The 9,577-nt window shown below is 30.7% G+C and overlaps 1 long non-coding RNA gene across 1 annotated transcript; it reads left to right on the top strand.

The window, feature by feature from the left end:
- Window positions 1–5,918: 5,918 nt before the first annotated feature.
- LOC150037438 (uncharacterized) lies at window positions 5,919–8,934 on the top strand. Its single transcript, XR_016528670.1, has 2 exons — window positions 5,919–6,444; window positions 7,800–8,934. It is a non-coding gene; the product is annotated as an uncharacterized LOC150037438 (long non-coding RNA).
- Window positions 8,935–9,577: the final 643 nt, after the last annotated feature.

Here is a 9,577-nt window from a genome sequence, read left to right as displayed (position 1 = left end):
ACCTTTTAAATGAGAAAATTCTTGGCTCTCCAGCAACAGGGCCAATTTGGTCGGACGAAATTCTTCGCCTTATTCTAGACCAAATGATTTTCACCATTCCCACTAAAGATGTAATAGTAATAGCACGGGTCAAACACAAGGAATTGAAGAGTTTCTCAATCGAACAGTTTACAGCTCGGGATAACCAATGAGAGGTTTGAAATTTGTTGGTTGCAGATGAAATAAATTGCAAGAAATGTAAATAAAGATTAAATTTGAATAATAAAATATCTAGCCTGGGCCTTTGAGTTAATTTCCCAAATTGAAACTTGATCCTGAATTTGTCAAACTAGTCCTATATTGTCTAGCTTAGCTACCTCATCTAGAAAAGCTAGGTAGGGGTCTAAATTATCAAATTAACCAAATTAATTAGATGTAACACATCCTAACTAATTTAGCTAACTGCATTAAGAACGAGAAAACCTCTAAGTCAAATATCCAATTGAAAACATCAAACCAAACATTCAATTTAATTCTTCCTTAGGTTAATTAGACAATGTTCATTGAGATAGATTTACAAGCAGGCTAATTTAACCTATTGCTACATCAGATTAACATGCAATTAAATGTCACGTAGTGCAAATTATATCAGAGCGGTTGATTACACATCGTAAGTAGAAATATAATCAATAATCATTTATAATTAGAGAATAAGTTGTCAATAATATAGAACATTGCAGAAAACTAGGTCAAAATCCCACAAGTGTGCAAACATGGGAAAATCTACTTAGTACCTAAGTTAGAAATTATCACCTTAGCCCATAATCGGCATGCCGATCAAGGGAGAAGAGTTTGGATACATCCAAGCCTCAAGAACAGAAGGAAAGTAGAGAGAAAAGTGGTGTGGTTTGGTTGGAATTGCAAATTAATAACCCTAGGCGGCTAAAAGACATATTTATAAAATGGGGATGGCACCGCGATGCTAGGGTACAACGTCGTAGAGCGGACGAAAATTTATCACGCAATAGGTTTGGAGCACCCTAACATTGTGTGCTTTTCACAAATATATTCTATCCTATAGTACTGAGCATGCCACCGTGCAAGAAGAGGAAAAACTTGTAATTTTGCATTCTCTTTCCTGATTGATGCAATTAAACTCCGTTTCTACGCTCATATTGATAAAAAAGTCAAGAGAACAATTTGAAATGGAAATCAAGAAACAATTTATGGTCTTGTTTTATATGTATGTAATAATAGTGAGAAGGTTTCTAATGGCTATCAGGGATCAAGAATAATTAATTATTTGATTATTTTGACACCCTTCATTTTTTTATTCTCCATTTTTAACTCCATTTTGTCACTAACGCCCGACTATACCTCTTAAGTTCCTGAAACCTATCAAAAGCCAAATAAACACGTGAAATCTAGGAACAATCCCAAATTAAGTAGAGCAAGATAACACATTTTCAATGCTATCAAGTTTATCATGTCAACATCGACCAACTATGACCTGAGAACAACTTCTATTTAGGTTTGTTTTACAAGCACCCTTAGAAGCTTAAGCAATTAGTCCTATATTTCTATAGCTAATTGGGTCTTATACAGTTTTTTGCAATCCTTTGGTTCTACGATGTACCTCATGTCTAAGATCATGTGATATCCTTGGGCTCTTAATCTCGTATTCTTTTTTTAGATCCGTTTATATCTTAATCTTTCCAGCATTAAGATTTAATCAGCATGATAATTTAAGCGATCAGTTCAAGTAAACAAAATAACATAAATTTCAACAAAAGAAATAGAAAGTGAGACAGTGATACAATTTGATGCATTTGCATTGCCTTAAGCAAAGACTGAATTCCTTAGAAAACTCAACCTATAGTTAGAGAAGAATTAATAGAATTCATCAATTCCAACAAGGCATTTGGGTTAAGCCGACAAAATAAGGTGCCCTCAAGAATAGATTAGATCCTTTCTCAAGAGGAGTCCCACTCTACAACACGTTCTCACTAGTAGGGTTGATCTAAAGAAGTCTACTCTTTAAAGAATTTTTTGTATTTTGAAGAGATTATGGATGATTTTGTGGGTCAAAGAATGACTTGGGAGTAAATTATAAGTAAAACACACTAGCTGCCTGTGAAAATCCCACTTTTCTGGTTTAAGGCATGTGATGTGATCATCTAGAACAGTCGATGCAGTCGCATCACATGCTGTTTCTGAAAAAAAAAACAAAAAACAAAAAACAAAAAAGCAGAAAACAGAAAAAGAAACCAAAACATACTATAAATGCTCATAAAATGTGAGCATCCAAGAGATGTTGCCAAATACTGAACCAAAAAATAAGGGTGTTGTTAAGGAAGAGAAGCTTAAAGTAGTACCAAAACCAAGAGTTGAGAAGGAAGAAATACTAAAGCTTGACCAAAATTGTTGGCACCTTTAAAGAGTAAAGCGTGTCAGCTAGTAATAGGCTCGCTTTAGAACATTGTTGTAGTCGGCTCCATGTTCGAAAGTGAGGAGATCAAGTAGGTTGATTGTTGGATGGAAATACAATCAAAGTTCTACATGGATTAAATAAGAAGATGATCATGGGTTTATAAGAAATGACAACTATCTCCGATGGTATGAGACTTTTTGATAATTCCAAAAGCAAAGTCATGAGGGTTTATATTTAAAGTGGACAATATCGTACTATCATGGAGATATTTGAAGTTCCATCATCCCTAATATTGATGATTAATTGACTTTGGAAACAAAAAAAAATTAAGGTATTTGTCAAAGTTTCAGAAGACGTGCCAATTCCAATAATCGCCAGGTGTAAGGTTGGCACAATTCCTCAAGCTATATGTGTGTTTAATTATTGCATGACCTCGTAGTCCTATTATTTCATGATAGACAAGATATGTGTCTCAAAAGCAAAATATTTGAATATGCAGTTATGTAATTACATGTTAGAATAATAATTATATTGCATTTCTACAAGTCCCTAAACCAATAGCAACAATCAAGCACAATTTTCTTAGCAATACGTCAATTCCTACATGTATCAAATTCTTGTTTATTAGTCTATATCAAATAAGTGACGTATATTTTTTAATTTTATGTGTAACGGTTAAATTATCTAGTTGGTGTATTATTGTAAAAATATGTGATACATGTTTCTTTAGAAATACTTTGAAGTGATAAAAATATTGAATATGTTCAAAGTATTGGACTCAAATAACATTGTATTTGTTTTTTTGGAACACAAGCCAATCGAGCAATAATATTGCAATTGACTTATCGGAAAACCACGAAAAAAGAAAAATATGAAAGAAAAAAGTGGAAGAAGTACAAAAAAAAAAAAAAAAAAGAAGAAATGTAAAAGAATGTGAAAACAAAATAGAAATGGTGAAATATCTAATAACAAAAAGGGAAGAAAAATTATTTCAAATAGTAAAACTATTGAAAATATTTACAAGATATAATAAAAGTTTAGAACTATCAATGATAGAAGCTGATAGATACTAATAGACTTTTATCAATGTCTATCAATATCACTTATAGACTTTGATAGAAGTCTATCAATGTTTATCATTGATAGTTCTAAAATTTTGTTATATTTTATAAATATTTCAGTTTATTTTTATATATTTAAAAAAAAAAAAAAAACCTGAAAGAGAATGTGAATTTAAATAGATAGGGAAAAAAAGCACAAAAGGTATGTATAAAACACAAAAATGTGATCTTGAGGGCAATACAATCATATATGAAAAGATTAGAGAGCAAAGAGTAACATTACAAATTCTCTCTTTGTAGCTCTTTAGTTTGGTTCTACCATGAAATTATAAGTTTAGTTTCAATAAGAGAGCGTTTGGCATGCAGAGTTGAGTTAAGTTTGTAATTATTATAGAATGAGAGTAATTGGAAGAATCGATGCGAATAACGGGATAAAAAATGCGAGTTGATGCGAATAACGAGATAATAAACCTCTTTAATAATTGGTGAACCAAACGGTAGGTGGATTTTTTTTTATCCACTCAACCCAACTCAACTTGGGAGCCAAACGCCCCCTAAATCTTATATCTAGCAATATATGACTAACACTAGCCACATTGAAAACTAGTCCTCCCTTGATAATTTCTTTTTACTTATATAAGTATACAATGGGCAAATAATGACTTATTTTTATGTCTAATCCTCTAAATTGTGTACTAAATAAAAAAATTCATGGATACATTGCTTTATTCGTACCACTACTATTCTTATTCTTATTCTCTATCTCCTCCTCAAGGCTCTTAAAAGAATATGCTAATGACAAATGAGAAGTAATAACAAATATTCCTTCTTGTTTCTTTTCTTCTACCACAACTCACCAATAAAATGTTTCCATATCCCACTCTTTCTTTATTATTATTATTATTATTATTTTGTATAATTTTATACTAATTTCCCGTTCTCCCATTTTCTACGTAATAAATTGCACTCATCTTTGAAAAGCTCAAACTATTTACCAATCAAATCTACCATCCGGTAGATTTTAATAGAAGCAAAGGTTTTTACTATGTAAGAAAATTGGATACATGAGATTAGGTCGCATAATCAAATACTTTATGGGGATAAATACAAATTTGACGTCGTCATCATCATATACACCTAATATTCAAGTAAAACAACAAATGAAAGAATTGCCAATATTAAAATTAAAAAATATAAATGAAAATTTTATAAATTTATAAATTAAATAGACGTCATTGGTAAAATTTAGAGATTAAATTTACACGATTATTTATTTCTTAAAATCTATGGTAAAAAAAGGCATTTCGTATGCATCTTGCATTTTTTTTCAATTATTATAGTCAAACTCAATTGAAGAACCATAAATTATCGCATGGCAAATAATTTTATCTATTGTGTGATTAAAGTGAACCCAAAAAATGGGTATTTATTCAAATATTGTCATTGAAAAGTTCTTCAAACCTTTTAATGTATATATATACATATGTGAAAGATAACATTTCGATATTTATCTCTATCTCTTGAGAAATTACACATAAAAAAAAAAAAAACACCAAATCTAAAAATTAACTTTAGACATTATTAGAACACCTCCTGCCCCCAAGAAACACATTTTGTGACGGGCCAAAATGATTTCATGCATTAATTGGAAGAAATTTCTTGTACTATATATATACCTTCCATTTAATATTTTACACGTCATTAAATGATACCTATGAAGCACAAATATTTTATGTGAGGCAAAGAATCTGTATCAGATACCATTACTTCCAGATACTTTTCAGATACATATCTGACACACAATTTAACGTATCTATTTCTACTCGTACTTTTTTTTAAAGAAAAAAGACAAGCAACTCATCTAATTTTTCTCAATCTAAAACTAGACAACCTATTTAAAAAGTTCACTACTCGAGTCCAAAACTAAAAGGAACAAAAAATAAATAATGGACTAAACCTTAGACTAGAATCATTTAATCTCACATTTAAGTCCTCATAAAGTCCACCAAAATATAAACTATTTGGATCTCTTCAACAATTCAATGAAGAAGTTCTTCGTTTATCTTCATACTTCTCCCTCTAATCTTCCTCTTCTTCTTCTTTGCAATATGGATTACTTTTCTATTGCATTTTATTAACTATTGTACTTCAACATCTTAGATGTTGCTTTTTTTGTATTGTACTTCAGTATTTGTATTCTATTTTGTGCTATTGTCATTAACTTGTATGCTAAATTTATCTATATCCTATATTTTTTTAAAGAAAAAAAAATGTATCTTCAACGTAGTAGTATCTTCGTTTTTTAGAAATATATATTAAAAAATGATGTCTTCTTAGACGTATTCGTATCTTAGATTTTTAAAAATTGACAAATCGTTGTATATCTATATCATATAACCATATTTTTGTCTGCGCTCTATAGAATGATAGATTATTGATTACGTTTAAGCAGTTTCCTCCCATACTTCCTAGAGTTTTATGTCTGTCACCAAAATCAAAGCTCCCCAACCACTCTAATAAATAATCAAACTGAAATCCTATCCCCCTTTCGTTCCTTCTTCATGGCGCATGAATCTCTTTCTTCTTGGCCGCCATGGGAGGTGCTGCTTCTCGTAGGGGAATTTCTCGACCCCAAAACCCTAGCCATGGCCTCCTGTGTTTGCAAGTCTTGGTCCATTGCAATGGCCTCCGACCACCTTTGGGAGCCCATTTTAGCTTATAATTTCCCGTCTTTAACTAATCTTGTCGTCTCTTCTACGAACGTATCACCACCTCTCTTCTTCCGCCACCTCTTCAGCCTTGGCCACATTGCTGCCACTCGTCGCCATCCATCGTCGTCATCGTCGTCTCACTCCTTTGAAACTCACCCTTTTCCTCTTCGACCTTGTCTTCGTCCTCGACATGATATCCTCCCTTGACAAAGACAAAGATTGTTGCAATAGATATAAGAGGAAGAATGAAGAACTTTAGAAGGTAAAGCTCTCTAAAAGATAAATGGTTTGGTATTTGTGCATCTTTTAAATTATTTGCAAAAATATGACAAATTTTAATTGATGCAACCACATCAATTAAAAAATTCCTTGAATCGATTTTTTAAAGGAATTTTTTTCTTTTATCGATAAGCATTTCAAGAAAACAAAAAATTGATATATAAGTATGTATATATGTATATTTTTATTTATATATTTGTACTTATTTATTTACAACGGTTTGATAGAAATATTTTTCAAGAAAATATTATTGTTTTTTACAATAATAATAATAATAATAAGATTAGATAGACTGTGTGGCTTTGTTAATTTAAAAAAGTAGATATGAATGAAAGATTTCCTCTTAAGAAAGAAAATTGTTAATTTGAAAAGAAATATATATAACGAGTTAGATATAAATAAAAATAGGGCTATTTTTAAATATAGAAAAATGAATCAAACTATTTACAAAATATAACAAAATTTTAGAACTGTGAATGATAGACGCTAATGGACACTGATAGACGCTAATGGACACAGATAGACTTCTATCAATGTCTATCAATGACATTGTTACACGTCTATCAGTGTCTATCAACGTCTATCATTGATAGTTCCAAAATTTTACTATATTTTGTAAATATTTTCAGTAGTTTTATTATTTGAAATAATTTTAATTAATCATTTGTGAATTTAAGTTTAAATTTAAATTAATCATGTTGTGGTTTCAAGATTAATCGATCATGTTGTAATTTAAATTTAAATTTGATTGATATTTTGGTGAATTTAAATTTAAATTTGATTGATGATATTTGGTGATATTCACATGTTTATGTTGCTTTAATTGTATTATGTGTATGCAATTATTGGGTAAATTTTGGTATTTGGTGTTCTTCATCTATTATTTTTGTACAATAATATTATTATATTACTGTGTCTTATATTTTAGATTGGATTGGTCAAAATAATATGTTACTAAAGTAGCCTCTGTTATCTAGATTAGTTGAATTCTAAAATATAAGATGTGCATATTCATGGATTAATGCGGATAATTATCGGCCCAAAAGAAGATAATTATTTGGCCAAATTATGGGTATGCATGTGATAATGAATATGTGACAAATATAAGGATTTATCATGTGAAAAATAGTCGGTCCAAAGAAAGGCTATTTTTTTTATAGAGTTTATTGTTAGTACTTTGATTACTACATTGAGAGTACCATTTATTGTTGGTGTTTTTGCACAAAGGTCGGACATCAATATTGTGTTAGTTATCTTCTTAAAGGGGCCCACCACATATATGAAACTATTTTTTTATAGTTTAATTGCAACTATATATTTTGTTGTTTATTGTTTCAGTTGGTCTTACTCAAATATTTGGAAATTTGAGTTCAATCGCTAAGCTAAATGGATCGAACTTTAATATTTGGAAGGAAAGCCTAGAGATACTTTTCGGGTATATAGATTTGGACCTTGCATTAAAGACCAACAAATCTACATCTACTAAGGAACAGTCGAATATGGCTAATATAAGAAGTGGAAACGGTTAAATCGCATGTGTCTGATGATCATTAGGTACTCCACTTTAGAGTTTTTTGGAGCTCTATCACGGAAAGTGAAAATGCCAATAAGTTCCTTGCTCAACTTGAGAAATATTTTGCTAAAAATGAAAAAGGGGAAACAAGTAATCTTTTGACTTCTTTAACTTCTATGAGGTATAAAGGCAATAGGAACATAAGAGAATACATTATAGAAATGTCCAATCTCGCAGGTAAATTAAAGGTACTTGATATCTAGATAAATGAAAATTTACTCGTATATTTGGTATCTATCTCTCTTCCTACAAAATTTACTCAATTTAAGATAAACTATAATACTAAAAAAGATAAATGGAGTATTATTGAGCTTATCTCACAATGGGTATAAGAAAAAGATAGGATTAAGAGAGAAATGACAGAAAGTGCTCATTTGACAACTGATTCTCGTGATAAGAAGAAAATGAAATCTACAGGTGCTACAGAAGGGACATCTCAACAGAATAAGAGAAAGAAATAGGTTACTGAAAATCTTTGTCTCTTCTGCAAAAAGGAAGGTCACTTCAAGAAAGATTGTCCCAAATACGCCAAGTGGCATGTAAAGAAGGGCTTCTTAATTTGGTCTGTACTGAAGTTAATTTAGCTTCTGTATCTACAAATACTTGGTAGGTAGATTTTGGTGTTACTACTTACATAAGTATATCAACATAGGATTGCCTGTGGAGTCGGCCGCCAAGCGATGCTAAAAGATTCATCTATGTGGGCGATGGAAAAGCAGCTCCAATTGAAACTATTAGGAATTTTAGATTATGTTTAAAAATTGGTTGTTATTTGAATTTAAATGAGACTTTTGTTGTACCTCATTTAGACAAAATTTAGTTTCTATTTCCAGTTTAGACAAATTTGGTTTTACTTTTTCTTTTGGAAATAATAAAGTTAGTCTTTTTCAAAATTCCAAACTTATTAGTATCGATTTTTTAAATTGATAATCTGTATATGCTTGATTCTTTTGCTTCATTTAACAAGATTATGTTATCTAATTCATGTGGTACAAAGCGTAAATTAAATAAGAATTCTGCTATATTATGGCACAAGAGTTTAGGTCACATCTCTAAACAAAGAATTCAGAGACTTGTGTCAGATGGAATTTTTAATTCCCTTGATTTAAGTAACTTTGATATTTGCGTGGAATTTAAAGAAAACAGACAAACGTAAGAAAATTAGGTGCCAATAAATGCACATACATCTTAGAATTAATACATACAGACATTTGTGGTCCATTACCTATGGCTTCTTGGAATGGACAACAATATTTTATTATGTTCATAAAAGACTATTCAAGATACGGGTACCTATATCTAATTCATGAGAAGTCTCAATCTTTGGACATTTTCAAGTCTTTCAAAATAGAAGTTGAACTTCAACTTGGAAAGAAAATTAAGGTTGTCAAATCTGATCGTGGTGGTGAATATTATGGTAGATATGATGGATTAGGTGAACAACATCTAAGGCCCTTTGCCAAATACCTAGAGGAATGTGGAATCATCCCACAATACACTATGTCGGGCAAACCCAACATGAATGGTGTAGCGGAAAGGCGAA

This window comes from Benincasa hispida, chromosome 3 (assembly GCF_027475165.1).
Source record: "Benincasa hispida cultivar pf3 chromosome 3, pf3_genome.v1.1, whole genome shotgun sequence".
Lineage (NCBI taxonomy): Eukaryota > Viridiplantae > Streptophyta > Magnoliopsida > Cucurbitales > Cucurbitaceae > Benincasa > Benincasa hispida.
Note: the sequence above shows the minus strand (reverse complement) of the source record. Positions and strands in the feature narration are given on the sequence as shown.